At 48.5% G+C, this 27,552-nt stretch overlaps 1 protein-coding gene across 5 annotated transcripts in view; it reads right to left on the bottom strand.

Annotated features, from left to right (window-relative positions):
* PPARD (peroxisome proliferator activated receptor delta) overlaps positions 1 to 27,552 on the bottom strand; it is a 75,368-nt gene that overhangs the window by 19,084 nt on the left and 28,732 nt on the right. The window contains exon 3 of one of the 5 annotated variants that reach the window (XM_069489205.1): positions 23,709 to 23,804. The exons of the other annotated variants lie outside the window; for them this stretch is intronic. The gene's annotated coding sequence lies outside the window, so the exon portion shown is untranslated. The remainder of the gene's footprint in view (positions 1 to 23,708; positions 23,805 to 27,552) is intronic. 5 annotated transcript variants of the gene reach the window in all.

Genomic DNA, 27,552 nt, shown 5'->3' with positions numbered 1-27,552 from the left:
ACTGGAAAAAGGGCCTTGCAATCACCAAGAGCAGTTTGTAACTATTACAGCATTCATAAGTGGTATCAAGTACCTGAGACGCTGATTCTTCATGGTCCCCTGGATTGAAAAGCTCGCAGGTGGAGGGGGCAAGGGCAGAGGCAGGTGAGAGACCCTCCTCAACCAGGCTATGGCTGAGGGGCCACAAGAGGCTTCTGAGGAGCAGCGTCACAAGCAGCACTAGTGACAAGGGTCAGAGGACGAGACTCCCAGGAACCACGGCACCGTGGGGCGCTGGCCGGGTTGGGGGGGTGGTCAGGCTGATGAGAACTGGTTTCGGATTCATGTAGCCTGGGTGTCAGTGGACACAGGCGAAATGCACACTATGCTGAACCCAAAGGCTGTGGTGATGGGAGCCAGGAAGAGGGAGACGTGAAGGTTTGGGGTCCCCCAGCAGGTAGTAACAGAGGAGGAAACACTACGACACTGCCTTGTGTATATATCCACACAGTATTTTCTCGCACATCTCCTCACCCTCTGATCCTCTGAGCGACCCTGAGGAGCAGGAATAGAGCTGGCTGTCATGACTGAATCCTGGAGGGCGGTGGGAGCTGAGAGCCCACCACGCATCAGGCGCCTGCTGGGGCAGGACAAGCTCCCACTCGGCCCTCATAAGCCCCCGTACGGCGGCCCTCATTGGCTCGCCCAGCAGAGGACAGGAACAAGCCTGAGGATCCTGACAGGGTGTCTCTCAGAGAACACGCCACAGGGTGAAGCAGAGGATAGAGCTTCGGACACAGCACAGCAGGGTTCGAGCCCGGTCAGGCCTCCGACAGCTGTGTGCCCTGGGCCACGTCACTCACCCCTGAGCCTCAGCTCCCACTCCTACATGCCAGCTGGTAGTAGGGTTTTTCTAGAAGGATCAGGAGAACTGCTCTTAGTTTTTAGGGAGTGCAAGTGGCTGTCTCTCAGGATCAGATGCCGTTCTGGGCTCTGGCTAGAGTTGAGGATTTGGGACCAGTCCCTGGTTCCCATGCTGACATTTCTTCCCAGTCCAGAGTTGTCTCTTCTGGTTGCAACCTCTTAAGGACACCAGCTGAAGGGGAGGGAGCTGTGGTCTGGTTGTTCTAAAGCCCAACCACATCCTGTGGGATGCTTCCTATTTAGATTTAAGGTAGGTGCTGTGGATCATTCCTGTATTTTGCCAGCAGCCATCCAAGGTCACCCAGCGCTGACTGTTCCATCTACAGCTGAGGTCTGCCGTCCACCCAGCAGCCAAGGCTGCCCCCACTCCACCACTGTTCTCAGCTTGCACAGCCGGGAGCAACCTAGGCCCCCCCCCACCCCCCACCCCCGCCCCTGACACCCTGGACCCAGGCCCACAGCTGGATTTTCACAGGTTCCTGCCACCCCACCCACCACCAACCCTGCAATAAACCCTAGTCTCTGCTTCCTTTTTTCAGCCCTGGCACTAAAAATAGCACAGCCTGGCACTAGGTTTAACTTGTATGTGGGTGAAAACCCTGGTTTTTGCTATTGCTCCCAGTGTTGGCTGTCTCCCCTCTCCGCCCCCAGCACTGTGCCAGAGACCAGAGCTCTCTGACCATGCCACAGCTTTGCCCCACTTAAGAGGCTGGAGCTTTATATCCTCGGACAAAGTCTTTATCAAAAGAATTTCTTGCAAAACCAACCTTGGACTGCTCAGATTCCGGTGTGCATGCACGTGTGTACACACACACACACACACACACACACGCAAGCCCACAGTGCTCCCACTCTAATACCCCCGTAAGATACCCCAAGAAGAAACTCAGTCCCTCTTTGGGGAGCTCAGGTGCAGGGCAGGGCACGACTCCATCATTTCCCATTGGCAGGTGGATTTCATGGGCAGAGGTAGTTAGGGCCTTAACCCAAATGACCCAACGCTCTAGAGGGGCCTGGTCTGGGGCCAGAGCAACCAAGCCTCCTGGGGCCTTAGTCCTTCCCCCCAAGTTTAGTTGTCCCCCTACTCACCTCTCTGGTAGGAGCAGCGAGGGGCTCCTTTTCAAAGCAGCCCTCTGCCCGCCAGGCCAGTGGGGCAACCCCTAAGTGCCTCGTGCTCCTTGAGGTGACTCAGGAGTTTCTCTGATGCCTGCTGGCAGGCCATATGCTCTGTGGGAACACTCCTGCCCTGCCCAAGGTATGAGTGGGGGCAGTCGGTGTGCCAGGGGCTGCTGGGGCCTCCATGGGCTCCATCTCCCATATGGCACAGCCTGATGGGCCTTCATCCTGTACCAGAGCCTAAGTGGGGTCACCACCTCCATCACAATGGTACCAGCTTCCCTCACTGAGGGCTTACCACACACCAGGTCTGTGTATATTGACACACCTAATCATTACAACCCTAAGAGTCAAGTTCTGTTATTATCCCCATTTATCTGATGAGGAAGTTGCAGCCCAGAAAGGGAAAGTTAACCGGCTCAAGGTCACACAGCAACTGGATAAGCAGGACCCGAATCCAAGCAGACTGACTGAAGCCTTGGCCACTGTGCTGAGTGCCTCCTCCATGGTGCTGGGTGGGACGGAACCAGCAGCTGGCCTGCCTTTGCCCAGCTGGGACCCAGAGGTCCAGAAGCGGCTCTTGAGAGCTCGTTTGGAGGTTCTAGCAGGGGAGTGCAGCTACTTGTATATCCCTGACTAAAGAATGGTCCTCTATCGGGCAAGGTCATCCTCTTACCTGAGCACACAGCTTTGGGAGGGACGCACCTGGAGCACTGAGGGAGGAAGGGGACACCAGCCTACCCAGCCAGATCAGCTGAATCAACCCTGGCAATTGATGGGATGACAGATGTCGCAGCCAGATTGCCCACACATCCTGGAAGCTGTTCTCAGTGTCAGTTTGGAGCCATCACTCCTGAATCCTCTGTCTGGCTGCCAGTCTCCAGCTGTTTCTGTCAAGAACATCCTGATCAAAGCCCTTCTGGATATTCCTGCCAGAAAATGACCCCTGTGTGCTGAAGACAGCCACGGGCTCTGTCCCCATCTCCCTCTCCAGCCCCCTCTTCTTGCTCAGTCCCCACTCACGCCATGTTCCAGCATCATTCCCTAAACAGGGAGGCTCAGGCTGGCTGAGCCCAGAATGCTGCCCCTTCCACTGGCTAGAAGCCTATTCTCCTTCAGGACCTACCTGCACCTCCTCTTTCAGGAAGCTCTCCTGGACTAGCCCCGTTCTGTTCCTTCTCACTGTAACCCTGACCCAAGCCCTCCAGATCTGCAGTTACTACACCAAACTGCAATGTCTGTTGCAACGTGAGTTACCAGGTGAGGCTAACAACTCTGGCCTCGCCGTTATCAGTTTCCCAGAGAATGCCCTCTGTCTCGCTGAGGGAGGTCCCTAGCACCAGCCACAGTGTCTAGCAGTTAGTGGATGCTCAACATACACTTACTGAATGAATACACTAAAAACACTAACCTTAGTCACAATGTTTTTAGGTGTAGCATTTGCCACTGTATCAGTTTTCATGTATCATTGTCACTGAGATGCAACACCCCATAGAAGTTAATTCCCCAGCTTCTGTGTCAGGCCTGGGTTCAAACCCTGGCTCTGTCCCTCCCTCTCTGTGACTTGGGGAAGACACTAATCTCACAGAGGTTCTCAGCCCTAAAATTGGGATAGTACCACCTAACTTGAAAGGCTGTTGCGTGGATTAAATGACCATGAGTGATTGCTTAACAGTGCTGGGTACACAGTAAGTGTCCAACAGATAGGGACTGCGGCTGCTGTTATCACTGTTGGCTTGTCTTACAGGACTACGTGGAGCAAGTGACATTCCAGCTCTGGAAATGTGCCAGCCTACAGAAACCCCGGGACCCTAACAGAGACTCTCTTAATTCCCTGCCTCGCCCTCACTGTGAGGAGAACTGGCAGGGAGTTCCCTTTGTCCACCTCTTACCCGCCCATGCCGTTGACCCAGGTGCTGCCGTTTCCTCCTTCCCCCCACCTGCAGGGGGGATGAGGGTCAGCGGCCTCTGGTGTCCCTGGCAAGTGCTTTCAGGATCAGCAGTGCGGGAGGCCCCGGGAGAATGGGGCTGGCTGACTCTCTCCCAACCTTTCCTATCAATCATTAATGCGGGTGCTGACCCACTGCCCTGGTTTTCCAGGCCAGCACTCCCCGGTGCTCTCTGCTTCGCGTTTGCCAATCCAGGTCACTCCATCCCCCTCAGAGCACAGGAGAGACCTGCGTGGCCTTCTAGGTTGCTAGGATCACCCTAGTGGGTCACCTGAGGCCAACCCGTAGGAATGGCCACAGTTCTTCCAACTGCCCCAAGCATCAAGCCCTAGGAACAACGAGTCTCCAAGAGCCAGAGAACGTCTGGAGAGGGGGCAGAGAGGGGAGGGTGTGGAAAGCTGCTACAGTGAGGGGCACGGGCACGCGGCCACCCACACGCTGCAGAGAGAGGGGCACCCGGCTCTCTGCCAGCAGCTCTCAGCTGGGAGGGCTAAGGTGCCGACCACCTCTGCCTGCAGCCACGGAAGACTGTGAAGACACTATAAACCTACAGCTTTCACAAACAAGAGAGGCTCAATGACGTCAAACACGTACACAAGTACAGAAACAAAACTAGAAAGACAGGGCCCAAAATGTAATTAAGAAACTAAGAATCACCTACAACTCCATCCCTCAGAGAAAAGTAGCGCTAACACATTTTTCTGTGTTCTCCAAATTCTGAACAGTGAGGAAGGGGATACCTTTGTGATTGAGGGGAAAGGAGGGACATTTTTAAGACTGCTTTGAACAAAGAAAACCCAGTAATATGCTGAGAGAAGCCAATGAAGTAAAGGAAAGGCCTTCCCGGGTCCCAGGACAGACCCAGATCTCTCCCACTAAAGCTTTAACAGAGCTGAGGATCCTGCACTGCTTGGAGAGGGCCTCTGAGGAACAGGTGGTTCTGCCAGCAGGCAGAGGGACAAGCTGGGGACGTTCCCAGAGCCCTTCTCACTAGGGCCCCTGGGGCTGTGGGTGAGGGCACCATCACTGACTCTCTGCCCTTCTGGTCCCTGCCAGCTGCGCCAGCTGCTTTCATTCACTTGTTCTACAAGTATTTGTTGAGCACCTGCCGTCACGTGCCAGGCCACATTAGTCAAGTAACTGACATAAATACTGTGAACGATGACCAGGGCTCTAGAAAGGACAAAAGATGGGCGTGGTGGGGGCACACTCAGAACGCATGAGTCTAGTGTGGGTAGTGGTTTTCCTGAGGACCTTACGTGGCCTTTGACCAAGAGGCAGGCTGAGTGGGGTTCCAGGGCGATGGCGACAGAGAGGTGAAAAGGCGCACGGAGGGAGGAGGAGGACACGGACTGCCTGAGGGGTGGAGAGAACAGCTGTGCAGCTGGAGTGCCCAGAGCACAGGGAGGCAAGCCCAGGTCTGTGGCTGGAGATCACACAGGGTGTCAGGTAGCAAAGGGTGAGGATGTGGGTGTTTATCCTAGGAGCAACAGAAAGCCCAGGACCCAGGAGGGTTACGAAGAGAATGAGTAGCACTTTCTTTTTTCTTTTTTTTCTTTTCTTAGAGACAGGATCTTGTCCATTGCCCAGACTGGACTGCAGTGGCGGATCATAGCTCACTGCAGCCTCCAACTCCTGGTCTCCAGTGATCTTCCCGTCTCATCTCCTGAGTAGTGGGACTGCAGGCATGTGTCGCCAGGCCTAGCTAATTTTTAAGTTTTTTGTAGTGATGGGGTCTCACTGTGTTGCCCAAGCTGGTCTTGAATTCCTGGCCTCCAGTGATCCACCTGCCAGAGGTGCACTTTAAAAAGATTCTTCAGGCTGCTGTGGAGGATGGCTTGGAGATGATTTCTGCCAGTCTCTGAGAAGTGAGGGTTATAGCAAACGCAGCAGGGGAGTCCTGCCCTCCCTCATCTTACTGGGTTGATTAAATGAGGTGATGCATGTGAAGGCACTTCCAGAGCTTTAAAGGCTGTCCTACTCTTATTTGGTTTTTGTTTGTTTGTTTGTTTGTTTGTTTTTTGAGACAGAGTCTCACTCTTTTGCCCTGGCTAGAGTGAGTGCCGTGGCGTCAGCCTAGCTCACAGCAACCTCAAACTCCTGGGCTTCAGCAATCCTTCTGCCTCAGCCTCCCGAGTAGCTGGGACTACAGGCATGCGCCACCATGCCTGGCTAATTTTTTCTATATATTTTTTGTTGTCCAGATAATTTCTTTCTATTTTTTTAGTAGGGATGGGGTCTCACTCTTGCTCAGACTGGTCTCGAGCGATCCACCTGCCTCGGTCTCCCAGAGTGCTAGGATTACAGGCATGAGCCACCGCGCCCGGCCTCTTATTTGTTGTTTGAAAGGAAAAGGGTGTGAGTGGTGGTGGTGTCTAGTCCATGCCCTGTAACCACAGAGCCCCTAGAGCAGGGCCACCTTATCCGTCTCCTTTGCTGGTCCCAGTCAGCAATTCTCTTCCCAATCTCTAAAGATCTCTTTCATTTTCCATCTGCATTCCCTCCCTTTATGATCTTTTTAAAATTTTTCTTTTTTGAGACAGGGTCTCTATCACCCAGGCTGGAGTGCAGTGGCACAATCATAGCTCACTGCAGCCTCGAACTGCTGGGCTCAAGCAATCCTCCCACCTCCGCTTCCCAAAGTGCTAGGACTGGGGGGAGAGCCAATGCGCCCAGCCTCCTGTTACGATCTTATGCTGGCTGTGGCTTTCAATACCTTCTATATACTGAAAACTCCCAAATTCATTTCTCCAGCCCAGCTTCTCTGACATCTCCACGTGGATGTTCAATGGTATTACAAGCCTGACACAAACTGAGCCCTTCATCTTCCTCCATGGTCATTCCCAGCTCAGTAGATGAAAACTCTAACCTTCCAGTTGGTCAGGCCGAAACGTTAGAGTCAGCAAATCCTGTTGGTTTTGTCTTTAGTTAAATAATCAGAATCTAAACACTTCCCACCACCTCCATTGCTATGACCCTGGTCCAAGCCAACATCATCTCTTGCCTGGATTATTGTAGTGGTCTCCTTCCTGGCTTCTCTTTTTTTTTTTTTTTTTTGAGACAGAGTCTCACTCTGTTGCCCAGGCTAGAGTGAGTGCCGTGGCGTCAGCCTAGCTCACAGCAACCTCAAACTCCTGAGCTCAAGCAATCCTCCTGTCTCAGCCTCCCGAGTAGCTGGGACTACAGGCATGCGCCACCATGCCCGGCTGATTTTTTCTGTATATATTTTTAGCTGTCCATATAATTTCTTTCTATTTTTAGTAGAGATGGGGTCTCGCTCTTGCTCAGGCTGGTCTCGAACTCCTGAGCTCAAACGATCCGCCCACCTCGGCCTCCCAGAGTGCTAGGATTACAGGCGTGAGCCACCGCGCCCGGCCCCTGGCTTCTCTAATTCCAGCTCCCAACCCACTGCCTTCTCTCCATACAGCAGTCAGAGTGATCCTTTTAAAATATAAGTCAGATTCTGTCCCTCCTGTGATCAAATCCCTCCAAGAGCTTCCCATGTAAGAGAAAAAGCCCATTTTCAAACTGGCCAAGTAGGTCTTCCGGAACCGGTGCCCCTGCCTACTACATTACATTCTGTCTAGTGTACTATGCACGGCACTTGGCCTCCTCCCAAATCCAGCAGGCCACCCTGCCTCGAGGCCTTTTAGCTGCTGTTCTCCCTAGCTGAAGTTCCTCTCCCAGTTACCTGTCTCCCCCAGTTCACTGCCTCACCCCCTTCAGGTCTCTCCTCAAACCTGACCATCTCCGTGAGGCCTCTCAGAACCCCTATTTAAAACCAGCCCAGCCTATCCTCGGGTACTTCCAACCCCCCTCCTGCTTCAAATTTCTCCATAGCTTCACCACTGCCTGGCATAGTGGACACGTGTTTTCTCATTTTCTTAGTGCTTGTCTCTTCCCAAAAGGATGTCAGCCCCATGAGCCAGAGATTTTTATCTGTTAGATTCACACTAATCTCAAGTCTTGGAGGAGTGACTGGCAGATAGTAATTGCTCAATAAATACTTGCTGACTAAATGAACAATTTTTTTTTTTTTTTTGGAGACAGAGTCTCACTCTGTTGCCCAGGCTAGAGTGAGTGCCGTGGCGTCAGCCTAGCTCACAGCAACCTCAAACCCCTGGACTCAAGCAATCCTATTGCCTCAGCCTCCTGAGTAGCTGGGACTACAGGCATGTGCCACCATGCCTGGCTAATTATATATATATATATATATATATATGTTTTCAGTTGTCTAGCTAATTTCTTTCTATTTTTAGTAGAGATGGGGTCTCGCTCTTGCTGAGGCTGGTCTCAAACTCCTGAGCTCAAAACGATCCATCCGCCTTGCCCTCCCAGAGTGCTAGTTACAGGCGTGAGCCACCACGCCTGGCCAAACAACTTTTTATAATTGGAAGAAAGATGTCCGTTTGCCATCCAGCCTGAAGCAATCCTGTCCTCCAAAGGCTTCAGTTTTCCAGGGGCATCTGACCCTGTTCTGCAGACCATTCCAGACTGTTCAAAGGAAGAGCTCATCAAGGTTACAATAAATGGGTAGAACTGCAGTGGAGGGCAAAACGGAGTCCAGACATGGCTGGCTGAAGGGGCATGCTTGTAGTCCAGCCAGTTCTTCTGCTTATCTGCCAGGTAACCTTGGGGGAGGTGGTTCTCTTTTTGGGGAGGGCCTTCATTTTCCCCATGGGGAGGGAATGTTGGGTGCTTCTTTCCCCCTTTGGACTCTAAAACTCTCTCACCGAGCAGACCCCAAGAGTACTACCACTCAATGGAGGTAGCTGACTCAGAGTCCTCAGCTCAGTCTCAGCGTGGGGGTGGGGAGGTGGTGACAAATCCTCAGGTGGCTTTAAAGCCTTTATGTATTCTCAAGGAGGAAGATAAGCCCAGTACCAGCAACTACTCACGTGAAAGGCTGTATGCAATGAGGGAGGAGGGGAGGGCAGCTGAGTTATCAGGAGGAGGAAATTGCCTTTGTTGGAAGCCTCAGGGAAGGTTCAAGGTTGAGGAGAGCTGGGTCACCAAGATAATCTTAAAAGTAAAATATGTTCACTACGGAAAATACTTAAGAGTTCAGAGAGGAAAATAAAATCAAGGAAAGGGAAGATTTTTAAAAAATAAAGATTGAAGGGTAGGGTGTTTTAGGTAGGGGAAATGTAGGATCCTAGGCCCAAGAGAGGGAGGCGGAGAGAGAAACAGGTCAGGGTGGCAGGGAATGGGAAAGGCTGGGGAAGCAGGTCTTAGCCAAATAGGTGGAGAAAACCTACAAGTCTTTGCTTGGCGCTCACGCAGCACACAGCATTTCTACATGCCAGGCACTATTCTAAGCTCCTTAAGCATATTAACTCACTAAGGTTTTACAAATGAACTATAAGGCAGGTACTACTATCATCTTTTACAGATGAGAACCTCGGAGCATGGAGAGTGAGGGAACTTCCAAGACCTCACAAGAGCCAGCTGCCAGCTGGCCTTCAGGGCAGAGGCTCTTAACCACCCACTATACTGCTTCTCGCTTCCATTCCCCAATTCCTCTAATGCTTGAAAGTTCTTCCATATCCTGACCAATTGGATTCTTCCTGGGCCTATCCTGCCTGGCCCCGGTCACCAAGTCTCAGCCTGCACCTTCTCCTCCCCAAACCCATCTTCTCTACGTGAAACCTCTGTCACCCCATTTTGTCATTTGACAGTTTGTCGACCCCCCTTCTTGGACCCCCTTCTTTCTTGGTTTATCACACCCTCTCAACATGTAGCTCCTAAAACTCCCAATAATCAAGATGAAGTTACAGTGTGAAATGACCTGTCCCACTTGTGGTCCACTAGGACTCCCAGGGGGGCCACCCCTCACTGCCTAGACAGCAAGTCAGGCCTCCCTGTGCTGCTTATGCAAATGCAAGGTGGCTCTTTAAATCCACCTCTTTCAAATGTTATCCTGTTGCCTTTGACCTGTTGTTAGAGCCCTTGGAGGATTTCCTAAGCCTGATCCTGTTTTCCAAAGGGCAAACAATCTCTTACCCCATACCATCTGTGAATCTGAGGAACGAGTCTTCTACCTTTTCCCCCAAGTTAGTGAGGAGCTTTCCTCTAGCAGTTATCTGTTTATTAACCTTTGAAGATAAGGCCATTTAACAAATCTGAAATCTGAAACCCAGCATCTCCCAATCTATCTGGAGGTGAGAAGACAGTGGGATACAGTGTGGAGAGCATAGTGCTGGACGTTATGACAGGTGCACCCCCAGCTCTGTCTCTACTACGCTGTGTGCCTCTGCACAACCTGCCAACTAACCTCTTTCTCATCTGTAAAATGGGAGTAACACTCGCCTGCCTTCCTTAATGGAGGTGGCATGGCTTAGATGAGATACTAAATGTGAAAGACATTTGTATTACACAATTTACACATCAAAAAGTTATCTCTTAGTGGTAACATTTGTATCTTCTTTTATTGCTTATCTGATTTTTCTAAATTTTCTTTTCTGAGACAGGGTCTTATTTTGGTGCTCAGGCTAGAGCGCAGTGGTGTCATCACAGCCCAGTGCAACCTCCAACTCCTGGGCTCAAGCGATCCTCCTGCCTCAGCCTCCCAAGAAGGTGGGACTACAGGTGTGTACCACCATGCCTGGCTAATGTTTTAATTTTTTGTAAAGATGGGGTCTTGCTATGTTGCTCAGGCTGGTCTTGAACTCCTGGCCTCAAGTGATCGTCCCACTTCAGCCTCCCAACGTGCTAGAATTACAGGCATGAGCCACCATGCCTGGCCTCTAAGTTTTCTAAAATGAACATGTGCTATGTTTAGAAAGCAAATTTTTAAAAAAAGATTTTAAAAGCATGATAAAAATGATTTTAGGGAACAAGATAAAGCAGAAAAAGTTGAAGAAGTCTATCTCAAGATGCAACATTCCGGCCCATCCATGTCATAAAATTCTCTGCAGATGCCCAGATGGCAGGTGGCACAGATGCGGTACCACGGCAGGGTAGCCATGACACACAGCCAGAGAAAACAGCGAGTGACGGAGCTGCGTATCTGCCAGCCACACGCCTATTTTGTTAAAAACATCAACAAAGAGCTACACACACTTGTCCAATGACAGAAACTACTGTGAATGAAAAATAGCCTGACAACAAGAGGGAAGGGGAGAGATTGGCAGGAGATAAATATTTTTTACCTTTATACATGTCTGTAGTTTAAATTGTTTTTAAAACAAGCATCAGTGTCTTTTGTAATAAAGCTGAGTTGGAGAATAGCCAGGAGTTTTGTAAAACTTCTTGCCTTTTCCCTAATAAAAATTTCCGGATCTCACTTGAGTAAAAGCAGCCCAGGAACGAAGGCAAATACTACCACCGGGTGAGAAGCAAAGCTCTCCTGGTACTGAATCTCAAAGACACTTTTGGTCTTGTTCTCTATCCTCTCTTTCCTTTCCAAGTGTACCCCTAGCCAAGTGCTTTCTAAGGTCCCAGATGAGGGCCTACGTAACAAATATTTGAAAAGCATCAAGACCCCAAGAGAGGAAAGGGAGAACCGAAGTGAAAGAACAAATACAACAAGAGGATTCAAATCTCAGGGAGCCCAGGAAGACTTTTTATTTTTTTATTTTTTATTTTTTTTGAGACAGAGTCTCACTCTGTTCCCTGGGCTAGAGTGCCGTGGCATCAGCCTAGCTCACAGCAACCTCAAACTCCTGGGCTCAAGCGATTCTCCTGCCTCAGCCTCCCAAGTAGCTGGGACTACAGGTGTGCACCACCACGCCCAGCTAATTTTCTTTTCTATATATATTTTTAGCTGTCCATATAATTTCTTTGTATTTTTAGTAGAGATGGGGTCTCGCTCTTGCTCAGGCTGGTCTCGAACTCCTGACCTTGAGCAATCCACCTGCCTCGGCCTCCCAGAGTGCTAGGATTACAGGCATGAGCCACCGCACCCGGCCAGGAAGACTTTTTAAACACCAAAGCACCCTAGAGATTCAGAAAACTGGCCCATGCTGTCACCTCCCAATTCTCCTATCATTCTCACAACAGCTCCAGGATTTTATGCCTGCACGACAGCCTGCAAGAGCTCTCAGTAAGAAAGCTGGTCAGATATTGCAATCTAACTCCTCAGGACTCACAGGCAGGAGGAGGAGCGTGTGGGACGAGATGGGAAATGCCAGAACTGGAGTGACTTAGTGATGACACTGGGGGAATTCATTCAGAGAGTGGACGGCCTGTCATGTCAGGTCATGTTAGACTCCTAACCAGCTCAGATCTCAGCCCCATCCAGCCAGAGGGAACAGGGGTTTCCTTCAAAGAGTCAAGTAAAGCACTGCCTCTGTTCACCAAGCGTTACAACCAGTGATGGCTGTGATGATTGGGAGTCTGTCTGTAAACACTGTTTCCCTCTGGGGTTCTCCCTCCCGAGGGGCCCCCTGTGCTCCTGCCCACCTGGCTGCCAGAGCCCTGAGGATCTTTCCAAGACGCAGGGTCTGAGGTCGCCATGAGCCAGTGGAAAAAGAACTTCCCAGAGTTCCCCCAGGGCCCACACGGCACAACCTGCTCCTTGCCAGGCCACTTTGGCCCTGGTCCAGAATTTGGCCCCTTCCCTGGAGGCCTGCAAAGATGAACAGCACAGGAAGAGGCAGCTGGAACTTGAGAGAACTGACTCTCAGGCTCCCTCAGTTCTACGGCAACAAGAAAACATGACCTAGACAAAGAGCACCATCTTCTGATTCAGCCGAAGCCTCTGTTTTCCTCAAAACAGCTGCTCTAGGGAAGGACACCAGGGTAGCATGAGGAACAGACACCAGGTCTTTCTACTCACCAAGCACGCAGGCGCTACGTGCCTCGGGGATTGCTGCTAACTGGGAAGATGGCAGGTCGGTCGGCTGCTGGCGGGCCGGCTCTGGAATCACTGTCACAGCCCTCCTTTCCGGCTGCCTCCGCGAGAACCTTCACCCAAATCCTGGGGCGTCCTGAGCATGCAGGCAGTGTCTCCCCACCCACAGCAACCTGCTTGGCAAGGCTAAGCACACCTTTTCCCCATTAACGCTTCCTGTCTCCCCCTCTCCCTCCAGGAACCTAGGCAGGCTGAGGCAGTGCCTTCCTCCATGCGTCTGAACTGTCCCTGGGGTTCACAGGCCAACGGGGGATCCCGGGCACCAACCCTGAGTTAACATGAGTCAGGGCCAGGTACGTGCAGCCTGCACTTCCCTGTCTGGGCAGGCAGAGGCTGGAACGGTGCCAGTAGCTCACCTCTGTGACACAAACACAAAAGCATTTGTTCCAAAGGTGGCTGAGGAGCGTCCAGTAGCCCACCTCTCAACTGCCCGAGGTGCCGGGCCCTCCTACGGGACAGCCTGCCACGCGCAGAGAAGGAATCTAAGGGAGAGAGGTGCCTCTCTCTTTCCTCTCACCTATCAGAGCCTACAAGCATTGGTGTTCTGCTTGGTTCTGAGCACCAGTAAGTACCTAGTGCCGGTACCACCATGTTGATGACAAGCACCTCTCAGGAGGCAGCTTGGCCTAAGGACAAGGGCAGGGCTTTGTTCCCAAACAGAAGTGGGTTTGAATCCTAGTGCTGCCACTCGCTGGCTGAGTAGCCTTGGGCAAACTGCTTCACTTCTCTGAGTGTCTACTTCCTCGTATGTGCAATCTCATGCAACTCATCGAGATGAAGCAACTTGCCTACGGGCAGGAGGAGAGATGGCTGCAGAGTTTGGTCCCAAATCCTGGGATACTGGCTCCCAGAGCTTGTCTGACTTCACTAAGATATTTCTCAATAGCACCTACAACTGACAGAGAAACAGTGGTCGTCTTTATAAAATGGGTGTCAAAAAGTCGTGAAAAGTTCCTTCTGAAAAGCTCACTTCCTTAATACAAAAGTAGCCTTCACAGTTGTCACCTTAACCAGGTGACTAGAGGTAGCATCACCTTTACAGGGCCAACCACCACCTGATGGATGTAAGCAACAGGAAGCAACAGGAAGCACACATCATCTGTGTGGGTCCCAACAAGGATGGAAACCCAAACCTAAGCACAAGGAAATGATCCAGCAAACAGGGAGTGTGGATGATCCCTGACACACTGTCAAGCAGATGCAGCAAATTGTCAGCAACCGCGATCTCAGTGAAGGAAACACAGAAGGTCACCATATTATTCTTTTAACTCTTCTCTAGCTTTAACCTTTAAGAATAACTTTTAAATATTAGATATTTGTGGTATTATGCTTAAATCATTAAATAATTTTTATTTGGCATATATTTTGTGTTAAGGAATTTCAACATTTTCTACTATCAAATGTCTGTATCAGGTAGAGATCACTTTTACATGCTAATGAAACATATAATCTTATCACAATATATTGGTCCATAATAATAATAATAATAATAAACCATGTGTTTAATATCTTTTTTTCTCACAGAAATGCCCCTGAAATTTTATCACAGGAAAATAATTTAGTTTATCATTATGGTTACTCCTTCTTATTTAAAAATTCATAAAGTATTATTGAAGATACAGAATAACCTATGATTTCGGGAATTCCTAGAATTTCTATTCCTTGTTTCTGAATCTTTAAAGTTAATAGCTGTCAGGAATTTGGAAGCACCAGAGAGTCCTAACCGCCAACCTTTGCGAGGACTCCCCATGTCAACCTTCCACCCTCCTCCAGCCAGAGAACCCTATTCAAATAAAAACCATTTATGGGATTGGACTATGTGCAAAAGCACTGGCCTAGACCCCTATGGGGGACAGGTGTCAAAAGGAGTAAGACATACCTGCCCTTGAAGAGGACAAGTGTACAAACAAATTACACAAGAGAGAACACACAAGAGGTAGACGCTGCAGAGGAAGAAACATTTCCAACTCAGGAGCAGCAGGGATGATTCTGGAGTAGGTGTTAAGGCCCCTTTTTCGGCTGGGCCAGAAGACTGGGAAAGGCACAGGGTGAGACAGGCAAGACAGCGGAGAATGCACCTGGGAACGGCGAGCTGTCTGCTTTGGCTGGAGCATCCAGTTCTCTGCAGAACAGATAAGGGGCCAGGACATGGCTGATCTTGAACTTCTAGTTACTAAGAAGCCTGGGCTTAATTCTGAGGCCAGGGGGAGGGCACAACCAAAGGGGTGCTTCGTTCCAATGACTGTAAGAGTGGAGAGAGGCAGAGAGGCTCACTAGGGGGCTTCAGAAATGACACAGTGAGAGAGAATAAGGGTCTGAAATCTCACCTCTCATCACCTCAAAACCCTATACTCTGTTCACCATGAACTTTCCAGCACACCAGGCTCTCTCTACCTCTGAACCTCACCAGACCTCGCTCCCTTCTTAACCTGATTTACACCTATCTCATCCTTCTAATCTCAGCCTAAATATCACTTCCTCAGACAAGCCTCCTGTAATGCGCTCCTGAAGTTCCTGTATTTCCCCAGTCATAGCTTTTCCCATACTTTCTTGCGATTGTATTTTACTTATTTATTTTTGGGATGTGCTATTTATTTATTTGTTTGCTTGCTTTATAATTGGGATAAAATATACTCATAGTTAGAGTGTGCAGTCTGCACTAATCTTAAGTATATACAGCTCCATGAATTCTTACATTTATATTACTACAAAACCATCACCCAAGTGAAGACAGTAAACATTGTCAGCATCCCAGAAGGTTCCTTGTGCCCCTGCCCAGTCAATCCCCGCAGTGAGAGGTAATCACTCTTCTGACCTGCATCGCTATCAATTATTTAATAGTTTTGCCTGGCAGGAGTCTGAGAGCCCATGGGGAGCAGGCCCTGAGTGGTACCTGCTACCCGCTGGGCCCCTCACAGTGCTGGGCACAGAATGGGCATTTAAAAGCCTGCTTATTGAATGATCAGACCAGGGTGGTGGCAGAGGGAATGGAAGAGCTCCTGGGGTCACCAACCTTTCACCATGTGTTCACATCTCTGTGCCCATGTTGCTCCCTGCCTGAAATGCCCTCCCTTTTTCATTCATCTCACTCCTACCTTCCCCTCTATTTAAAAAAGTTTGGCTCAAGTTCCGCCCCTTCTGGGAAGTTCTCCCCTTCCGGCACCCACGGCATCTGCCACCCTCTGCAGATGCTGCCTCCCATGTTCTCTCTGGGTAGATGTGTGTGCACATCTAGAGCCTGCTCCCCGTTCTCAAAGGTGAGACCCTGTTTTAAGTCTTCATTAAATCAGTACCAATCCCCTTCACTTCCTCGTTGTTCACAGAGTATCCTTTTTTTTCTTTTTTTCTTTTGAGACAGAGTCTTGCTCTGTTGCCCGGGCTAGAGTGCCGTGGCGTCAGCCTAGCTCACAGTAACCTCAAACTCCTGGGCTCAAGCAATCCTCCTGCCTCAGCCTCCTGAGTAGCTGGGACGACAGGCATGTGCCACCATGCCCGGCTAATTTTTCTTTTTCTTTTCTTTTTTTTTTTTTTTGGCTCCATGAATTTTTTTTTTTTTTGATCTTTTACGGTGTTTATTTGATATGTTTGTTTTCTTTTCTTTTTTGTTTGTTTGTTTGTTTTTCAGCTCATTATGGGGGTACAAAAGATCAGGCTATATACATTGCCCATGCCTCCCCATCCCCCTGAGTCTGAGCTTCAATTGTGTCCATTCCCTAGACATTGGACATCACACTCATCATGTAGGTATGCACCCCTCCCCTCCCCCCACCCCATCCCCCCAGTCAGAACTTCAAGCGTGTCCATTCCCCAGGCAGTGCGCATCGCACTCTAATTTTTCTATATATATATTTTTAGCTGTCCATATAATTTCTTTCTATTTTTAGTAGAGACGGGGTCTCGCTCTTGCTCAGGCTGGTCTAGAACTCCTGACCTCAAGTGATCCTCCCGCCTCAGCCTCCCAGAGTGCTAGGATTACAGGCGTGAGCCAGAAGATCCTGAGCTATAAAAAATTTCTTCTGGTCTATCTTCCCCACAAAGCTATAAGGATCACACTGGAAAACAGCTACGACAAGGTTTTATAAGCCACAGTTTACTTTACAAATCTAAGGCATTTTAATGTCTAGTTACATGAGTGTTTGCTTAAAAATTATTGATTAAACTATACATATATCGTGTGTACAAAAAAAAAGGTTTAAAAAAAGAATGCAGGCTGGTTGAGGTGGCTCATACCCGTAATCTCAGCACTTTGGAGGGTTGAGGAGGGAGGATTGCTTGAACCCAGGAGTTTGAGGTTATAGCGAGCTATGATCATGCCACTGCACTCCAGCCAGTGTGACAGAGCGAGACCTCATCTCTAAAATAAAAAGAACGCAGTGGATCTGTATGTGCTGATATAGAAAGATTCCCAAGATCTATTTAAGTGAAAAAAGCTAGATGTAAAAACAATTTAGTGTGTTCCCACTGCCACAGGGGCAGGAGCAGGAGAGGGTAAAATATTGATGTGCGTGGAAAATTATAAAAAGACACAAAGGAAACCAATCACCTTCCCCTTCACCCTGAGGAGTGGGGCTGGAAGGGTGCTGAGTCTAGTCCGTTCCTTTTTGTCATATAACTTTCTAATTTGTCTACATGTTATTGCATGTTAATAAACATTTTAACATAAAAATAAACTAAAATGAGGGGCTGTGCTTGTACCACCACCACAGTCCTCCCCAACTGCCTAAGTTCTGGAGGATAAACTCTGGGCAGCCTGCTGAAACCCGGGCTCAGGCCCCAGAAGCCAGGCAGACACTGCACCAGGCCAGAAGGCAGAAATTCAGCACAAGCCAAAGGAGAATAACGAAAACAGCCTGTGAGCAATCCCTGGGGCCCAGGTGGGAGCAAGAGCTGCTGCAACACCACCTTTTGCTGGGCCAAAAGCTGGGAACTCAGAGCCTAGGGCCAAAGGGGGAGTGAGGGGTGCAGAGCTGCCTGTGGGCCCACGCTGTCCACCTGTTGTGTGACCCAAATCGATCCAGACTCCTGACAAATATGCAAACCCAAGGTCGGGAGAAGCATCCCAAGGGAGAAGGCGAAAGGGACAAGGGCCTCCCGGGTGCTGCTGGTCTTCCCAGCACTAAGAGTACCACACAGCACACGGCAGGGCTTCCTGGGGCCAGAAACAGCCATGTGCTGGAGGTGGCGGGAGAAAGACTGTAGCAACCTTCCTGCAAGGCCATGTCTGTCTCTGTCTCTCACATCGACCGGGCAGCCCATTCTGAACCTGTACTCTTGACCCTGAGTTGACCTTCAGGGTCAACTGACAAACTCCCATTGCCAAGTCAACAGTGAGGTAGATTCTGTTATCTTTCGGTTTATGTCTGTCTAGGTGTACTCTTGGCAAGGGTCTCAACCCTGAAGCTAGCCCCTCATCCCCCAGTATCCCTCAAGATCCAAATAATCCATGTACCAAATGAACCAGCTATTGTTCAAGTCCTAAATATCTCCCTGATGCACCATCACCATTTCTTACCTGAATGACTGCAATAGTCTCTAGGACGGCCCCCTGTTCCACTCTTTGCCCCCTCCCCAGTCTGCAGCCAGATGGATCTTTCTAGATCACAAACCTGATCATATCTATTTCCCTGCTGAGAACTCTTCAAAAAGTCCTTGCTACTGTCAGAAAAAAACCCAAATTCCTGGTGGTGCAAGGCCCATCTTGATCTGGACTCTGCCTCTCTCCAGCCTTCCCTCCCCAACTCTCCCAGGTCAAATGCACCTTGCTCCCCACACACAGCCCCAGGCCTTGGCCCTGCCCTCCACCCAGCCCCCTTCCTCCTCTGGCCAGGTCCATTCTGCCCTTGAGGACGCCCCTCCTTTAGGAAGCAAGGCGTTCCTGCTCAGTGGCGGTCGGTGGAGTGGGCTGGCTAGGCTCTGTCCCTCCAGCTTCTCAGCTGCAAATGGGGCCACTCCCACTGCCTGACAGGGCATGACACAGTGAACGTGAAGGGCCTTGAAAACTGTCAAGAACTATACAAACATAAAGTATTATGACAGCTACCAGCAAAACACTGCCTTCTTCTCCCCTCTTTCAGAGGTTCCTGCCACCTCCTCTCGCCCACCAACATAAGAGACCCTTTGCTGCTGCCCCGGTCCTGTCTCCATCTCACTGCTATTAACCACCTTCCCAAAGCCCTCTCCTCTGCGGCCTGGGCACTCTGCTGCTTGCTCTCCCTTCACCCACCAAATGATGATCCTCCCTCCCCCCAACCACGTCCCCTTCCCTGTTTTGTCCTTGACTGACTTTCCTGCTCACTGCACAAACCATCCACAGATGACTTCACATACTGCAACTGCATCTGGCATCGCTGTTGCGGGCCTCTCTCCTGCTGACTAATAAATACCACTGAGGCCTCACAGGGGCCTCATAATGTGTCCAAAACGCAATCAATTATTCATGCCAGGCCAAGACATCCCTGACTCTCGTGTCCAGCACAAGAGGGTCTGGCAGGCAGCACATGCTCGGTTTGTGTTTGCTGAACTGATCGCCACATGCTTCTTTCCTCTCCTGCCACCCTTGTACCAGTCAATGGGACACCATCACCCAGTCACACAGGCTGGAAGTCCAACATCAGGGTCCTCCCTCACTACTCACTTATCCAGTCTTCCCTTTCCCTGACCTGGCCATGGTCCCGACTCATGCCCACCCAACCCTCACCTGGACCTGCCTCTAGACACTCCTTGCTCCATTCCAGCCACCTCACTCCTGCCAGTGACATTCCTCAGCCCAGACACGATCACACCCCTGCCCACAAAATCCAACTCCTTAATGTGGCACCCAAGGCCTTACACACTCTGGCCCCAGCATATGGGTGCACATGTTCACCCACTGCCCGGTGGGTAGAAGTGGTAACAACAACACCTACCAGTGGCTCCCACGTGCCCCTTAATCCCCACCACAACCCTGTCAGGGAGGACACCAGATCAAAACCTGACAGATGAGGAAACTGAGGACGGGGGGTGACTTGCCAGGCCCACAGTCCAAGCTCATAAGGAGTGTACTGTGCCAGAACTAACATCTTTTAATCCGTCGGTCTTCTTGGAGACATTCTAAGTCCTCACGGGCTGAAATATGCCTTTTTAAATACCCTCTGCAGCAGGCTTCCCGCTGCCCCTCTGACATCCCAAAGGAAAGCAGTGGATGATCCTGGGATCAAAGTGAAAGACAAGGTGAGTTACCCAAATTATTCCCAGAATTTCCCTTGAGTTCCAAGAAAGAATATCAATGTTTAATGGTCAATAAATTTTATAGTAAGTAGAAGTTGTATTTTTCACGTATGATTAACACTATAGCACACTAATACTCCTGATTAATCAATGATGATAAAACATTTATACCCATTTTATGGGACGTGGACAAAGATTTTACTGTTCTAAAAGCATAGCACAAGTGATGCCAAATATCTGGTTAGAACGCCTCTCCTGGTGACCACCCCATTCCTGGAGCAAAGTCTCCTGGCAGTGTCACGGCATGTCCAGGAATAGGATGCTCCCCTGCCACTGGCCTCTAGCTGCCTTACTGGCCTGGAACTTGGCTCTTCACATATATGGCTCCCATCCCAAAAGTTCCCACTAAGCCACCAACTGTTCCTACTTCCTCAGGTTCTAGGGGCTGTTGCTGAGGTCAGAATGGAAGGGCAAAAACAAACCCCAACAACGATGACAATAATGACAAAAGGGAGAGCCCAGAAGAGGGGACACAGAGGAACTAAACCATAGAGAACATGTGATAAATTCCGAAGGCTGCTCTGATGCCCCCTGGCGGGTGTGAGAGGCACCCCTCCTCATCCCTTTCTCCTCTCTACCCCTCCTCTACCATCCTCACTCTGCACTGTCCTTGTTTACTTATCTATGTCTTCCCTCTGGAATGGGGACACTGTGACTGTTCTTAGTAACTAGCAGACTGTAGATGCTAAATTAATGCTGAATGAATGGTGGCTGACCCGCAAATTATTTATCCAATATCCACCCTCCTTTCTTTCCTTTTTTTAAAGACTAGTCAAGTGAAACAGTGGGAGTGAAGAAGAAACAAATCTGAAACTGGTTGTGATCAATTAGTTATAAACACCACTGCACTTGGACTAGCCTAGCCCCCTTCTTTCTTAGTGACAGAATCCCAATTCTATTTCAGGTGGCAATGTGCCCACCTAAAAGACTTTCTTAGCCTTCCTTGCAACTAAGGGAAGCCAGTGAAGGGGAAGTTGAAGCTATTGGGTGGGGCTTGAAGGAAAGCTCCCTAAGAGGGAGCATGTGTCCTTTCTGCCTTTCCTCCCTTCTTCCTGCTTTCTTCCTAGAAAGCTGACATGATGGCTGGAGCGCCCGCGCTAAGGATGGCGGAGCAGAGAGACCAGCCCTAGACTGTCCCCCCTACCCGATTTCTTTTTCATGATAGACAGTAAACGTCTACTGGTTTATAAGCCAATGCTATTTCTGGTCTAGCTGCCCATTGTGATCCCTAATTGATTCAAAAATAAACCAATTAAATTTTGTTTTCTTATATTACTCCTTGTTTGACCTACAGTTCGCAAGGCCAATCACTACCTCCAACCTCTGGTCCTTGTAACATAATGATAATTTGCCCTTAATTACTGTTCACTGGGAGGTCAGGAGGATGGAAGGACATAAGCAATAGAAGGAAGAGGTTGTTCCAGGTGGAGAAGGAGAGGCTGGAAAGATGAGGGACAGAGGCAGGAGTGAGAGCAGGAAAAGAGGGGGCAGGGATGGGAGGAGATGAGGGGGGAGTACAGGTAGGAACAGAGGGCAAAGGACTAGAGCAAAGTAGAGTGGGGGTGAGGGGCAGGGCAGAGACCATGGAGGGATGGGGTGGGGGAGACGGGAAAGGGAGTGGCGTAGAAGCATGCTGCCGCAGCAGTGACTGTCATCATTTAGAGGACACTGGCTGCAGGCTGGGCATCAAGTGCAGGGCACGCCACACGTACTCTCCCTGATGCTCATCCTCCTGAGGTAAGTATTACCATGCCCGTTTTACAAATGAGATATCTCATGCTCTGAGATATAAGTAACTTTCAGTCACAGAAAGTGGCAGAGGCAGAAGAGTTTCTTCAAGTCTCCTTAAAAGAGAGGTGAGACATCATGCTTCTGTCTTTCTTTCTCTAACCTATTGCCTGGAATGTCGTGTGATAGCTGGAACCATGGCGACCTTTTTGACCATGAAAACAGCAGCCACACCCTGATAGCAGAGCAGGAAACTGGAAGGAGCCTGGGTTGTTCATGACCTAGGAGATTTTCCACAACTGTCTGGGACTGCAGACTACCTAACTCAGTTGGAATCCTCATCCGCAAATCCACCCACAACTGCTTCAGATCTTCATTTGCTACATTTCCCTCCAATCTTCAAAAACAGATTCTAAGACACGCTCCCAGAGATTCTGATTCAACAGTCACCTTGAAATATATTTTCCTAGAAAAATAGAAAGTCAGACTCATTAAAAAGGCAAGGAAAATATCTGAGAGTCCACAGGACAAACCCTGATACTTCAAAAGCACCAACTGCTGGTGACTTGCCCCTAGGAGACTTTGGAGATCAGCATATGACACTGTAAAGTTAATGTCATTATTTAGAGAAATGGAAGAAAGGAGAAGTTCATAAAGACCGAGAGAGCACATTTGGGGCCATTCCTCAGAAACAGATAAAAGGTGGTCTTAGTAATTTTATAACAATCTGTAACAGTGCTAGCAAGTCATCCAAGAATTTAATAAAAATAAACCAATAGTCCAAGCCTCAGAAAGAGTATACTCCTTTTGAGCAAAAGCACTAGGATCAAAGGGATAGACTTGCACACAGTAACATCACACAGAATTGCGGTCATGCACCGCTGGCTGCAGCTTCCCGTGTGCCAGGAATTCTCCCCAACTAGACTGCAAGCTCTCCTCTCTAAGAAGAGGGACTGTGTCGTTACTATTTCAGTATCTTCAGCAATAGCACTCAGCACAGTCCTGAACTCAGGTGCTTAATACGTGAGCACAGACATCAGGAAGGAACTAACAGGATTCATGTGTTGGTCAAAGCTGTCCACCAAGCCCTACCTCTGTGCCTACCTCTGAGTTCAAGCTGATTCCTGAAATTCTAGCCGAGGGGACTGAGAGTCGGTGCTATCACTGTTCATCACTCCCATGAGACTGCTGTCTCATGGACACTCTGGGGATGCTGAAAGGTTCAATTCCCTTCTCTTCTGAGAATATTCCTGTGATAGAGTCCCAAGAGTCCAGAGAGTTCAGGTGAAGCTGAGCAGGATGACACAGGCTGCTTAGCTCTGTCCGGGGCCTATCCAATCCACCCGTTTTAGCTGTTCAAATGTCAGTGGGGCAGAAACCTTAACGGGGTTGGAAGTGGTGGGTGACACTCAGCTCTAAACACCAGGTAGTCAGCTTTCACACCCTGTTCTCCTTGGAGGCCCTCGGGCATGCAGAATCATCTACTCCTAAAGCAACTGTCCCTTTCAGAAGTGTAGTCTTATTTTAAAATTAAAGATTCTCAGGGCCCACTAGGGATTATAATTAGTTTATATTCCTCCACCTGGTGCTCAGAGAAGCCAAGTTTGGGGATGGAATGTGGGGCATGCATTCTTAAGGCTGAAAACCCGCTTTAATTTCCAGGGTTTAGTGGCCTTTTCTCGCCACTGGCTTGCTTTAAGTTTCTGGCACTCTCAGCTAGACTGAGAATTGTTATCTTGTGTCCCAGCCACACTGACTGACACCTCCATTACCTGGCACAAAACTTGCCAAAACACCAAACTTTCCTGCTGTCACGCCCCGCATATGTGTCCCATACCACTCCCGGTCCTTGCCTTTATTCAACCAGAGAAATGCAATGTAATTCAACTCACCCCACAACACTGAGTGGCCACCAAATGACAGGCAGAATGCTAGGAGCTTCAAGCACCAAGAAAACAAGATCCTGCTCTCAAGGGGCTCAGAGTCTGCTAAAGAAAGGAGACATGTAAACAAGCAGTGGCAGACACAGTGATAAAATTACTCTACACAGAGACCCTGAGCACGGAAAGGGTAAAGTCCGTTCTGTTTGGAGAGATCAAGGAAAGAAGAGAGGGAGACCGGCACTTCCAGGGAAGGACAAGCACGTGCAGAGGCCCAGGAGGCTGGCCTGCTGGAGACTGCAACCACAAAGGGAGCCAACAGGGATTAGGTTTACTACACGCCAGATGCTGCCATTTTATAGACGAGAGAACTGAGTCACAGAGGAGATAAGTAATTTGTCCAAAATCATGTTACAAAAGGACAGGTTCCAAACCAAACAAGTGGACTCTAAAACCTGAGTTTTTATATATCATAGTACATGGTATGCAAATAGTTCAGTCTGCTAAAGTGTAAAATTTAAGAGCTAAGTTTAGGCCAGGCGCGGTGGCTCACGCCTGTAATCCTAGCACTCTGGGAGGCCGAGGCGGGTGGATCGCTCGAGGTCAGGAGTTCGAGACCAGCCTGAGCAAGAGTGAGACCCCGTCTCTACTAAAAATAGAAAGAAATTATATGGACAACTAAAATATATATATATATATATATATACAAAAAATTAGCCGGGCATGGTGGCGCATGCCTGTAGTCCCAGCTACTCGGGAGGCTGAGGCAGTAGGATCGCTTAAGTCCAGGAGTTTGAGGTTGCTGTGAGCTAGGCTGACGCCATGGCACTCACTCTAGCCCGGGCAACAAAGCGAGACTCTGTCTCAAAAAAAAAAAAAAAAAAAAAAAAAAAAAAAAAAAAGAGCTAAGTTTATAAAGGAGAGGTAGACGGGCTGGATCATGAAGGGTTTCATCACACCGTGCTAAGAATTTGAACCTGAACTTTCAGCAGGATACTAGAGTGAATTAATGTGAAAGAGCGTCCCCTTCCCACTACAGTCACCTAGAAATGCTAGATAAAATAAACCAAATGTGAGGTTGACTGGGGCCAGTCAAAAAAAAAAAAAAAAAACAACCAAAAAAAAACACCAAAACTATATATCCTTAGACATACAGCCAAACTTGAAAGAGAAATGCCTTATTTGCCAGAAATGACAAGAACTGAAACATGAACAGTGAGTGGAACTGACACCACAAAGGACCTATGGACTTTTGCATCCACACATGAAGTGGTTTAATGCCTGGCTGTAGCTTTGAGACCCAGTATCAAGATGAGAGCCGCAGAGGGCTCCCCAGTCTAGGAAAGCAAGAAGCTATTTCTCCAAGGCTCCGTGGAGGGATGGGTGGGGTGGGAGGTCACCCTCTCTTAAACTGCTAAGCTAGTCCCACCCAAGGCTATGAATCTGAAATCACACTACCAGAGTGGTGAAGGGGTGCCAGACTGAAAAATGAACATAAAACCTGAGCCAGGACCACTCACGGCCCCGTCAGAAGCAAACAAACTGCTCTGAGGTACACTTCCACAGCCCAGCACACGGGACTCACCAAGAAAAACTGAATCCCTCCTGAAGATGAGCTCAAAACCCAAAGTTAGAAACCACACAAGGAAATAAGCCACCAAGAGGGACAAGCATCAGACACAAAAAGAGAAGTATCATCCCAAGAATTAGAAATAATGAGATAATCTTAAAGGGACTATAAAATAAAAACATTTGGATGAGTAAAGAGATATAGAAGCACAGAAAGAACAAATACAGACACTTGGGTGGTAGAATGGTCAACCTATGTCTAAAAGTAACTCTGGAGGCCAGAGAGAGCCAAAGAGGTAATAGCTGAGTATTTTCCAGAATTTAAAAAGGAATTAAATGTAAGAAGTTAACACTACGGGAAGCTGGGTGAAGGGATATAGAAACTCTCTTTAAATCTAAATTTATCTAAAATCATATTAAAATAAAAAAAATTTTTTTTTTTTACAAATGAGTCTTCAGCTAGAAGTAACTCACCAAATCCTGAGCAAGAAAATGAAAAACAAATCCATACTTACTTTCAAATGGTTCTAAACAAAAGTATATAGAAATAAGGAAATATATTAAATGAATATAATTAAGGAGAATACAGATATTCATTGTACTACTTTCACATTTTCCCTAAGTTTGGCATTATTCAAAGTAAAAAGATGGGGGAAAACTGAAAATGTTGTAGTAAGAACAGAAATAAAATGTATAATTTACAAATGAGTAAAGGGAATAAAGAAAAATCAATCAACCCAACAAAGGAAGGAGGAGAAAAAATAGACAAAAAGGAAGATATATGGAAAGTATTATACTAGAAACATAATACAATAATATATTTAAGTCAAATTCTAAAAATGTAATTGAGACGGATTGTCAGATTTGATTTAAAATTTTAAAATCCAGCCACATTCTGTTTATGAAAGCAACTCCTAAACATGATGACACAGAAAGGTTGCAAATATGAGGCAAATAGCAGGCTGAGACAGCACTATCGCCATTAGACTCGAAGGCAAAAGCAGTGGAGATATTAAGGAGGAAAAATGAACAAGATTTGGTGACTGATTAAAAAAGAGGCATTGGGGAGGAGAGAAATGGAGGGTGACTGTCAGGTGGCCAGGAAACAGGGACGCTCCCATTAAGGTGGGGACTGTGGGAAGAAGAGCAGATCTGGCAGGAAAATAAAAGGGGTCGTGCGGGGACATGTTGACAACAGCTTCAGGAGCTCTGGAGACCCCTAGGTGAAAATGTCCTGTAAGCATAATAGTTACAGTCACCAGGTCAGTGGGTTATTCCTGAGTTTTCCAGAGAAGATTCTTAACAACACTCAATATTAAGAATGTACATAATTTTTTTTTTCTTTCTAAAAAAAAAAATCCAAAAACAACCAGACCCCAAGCCCCTAGTCCCAGGACTAACCATGACCTTAGCAGTAAACCTGTGTTTCCCATCTATCCCTGGCCCACCTAAGCTCTGCTTCTGCTGGGTGGCATGAGAGGTGGTGACAGACTCCAAGAGTGGCAGTGCCTCAGGCTCCTGATGCCACTTCGGGGGCCATGTACAGAGTGGAAAACCTCTTTGGAAGCAGCAAGCCCTGTGTCGGTGCAGCCACAGGAGAGCAGACTCACCAGCAGCAGAGGTCAGGTGCCGGGGGTTCGCTATCAGCACGTAGACCACTCCCACTGGCTGAATCCCAAGGCTCAATTCAAGTAATCAGTGGGATATTAAAGGATATGATAACACCAGAAAGACTAGGACACGCCCCGCATGAGAAAAACCAAGAGCCATGGAGTCCAAAGAACAGAAAGCTCTTCTGTGCAGTTTAGGGACAGAATCAAGATGTCATGGAGGAGACAACATTGGAAATATTCTTTCTCTATGTCTCCTTGTTACACAATTCCAGGGGTACCATGACTCCTGCAGCTGCCCAGTGGCTCAGGACATCAGTGTATTTACCACTCTTCACAGTGCAAGCTGGTCACTTATAATAATGACATCTAATATTTATTAAGTGTTTACAAAGAGTAAGGCATGTGTTGAGTGTTTTATGGGCATTCTTTCATTTAATTCTCTTAATTGCCCTATAAGGTATTGCTATGGTTTGAATGTGTGCCCCTCCAAAATTCACATTGAGACTTAATCCCCAATGCAACAGTATTAGAAGATGTGGCCTTTGGGAGGTGATCAGGTCAGTCCAGGACTCCACAATCATAAACAGGTTAGTGCTCTTATGAAAGGGATCCAAGGAACTAGCTAGGCCCCTTTTGTTCTTCCCTCATGTGAAGACACAGCGTTCACCCCTCCA

Source organism: Eulemur rufifrons, chromosome 15, assembly GCF_041146395.1.
Source record: "Eulemur rufifrons isolate Redbay chromosome 15, OSU_ERuf_1, whole genome shotgun sequence".
Classification (NCBI taxonomy): Eukaryota; Metazoa; Chordata; class Mammalia; order Primates; family Lemuridae; genus Eulemur; species Eulemur rufifrons.
This window is presented reverse-complemented; position numbering and strand designations above follow the sequence as displayed.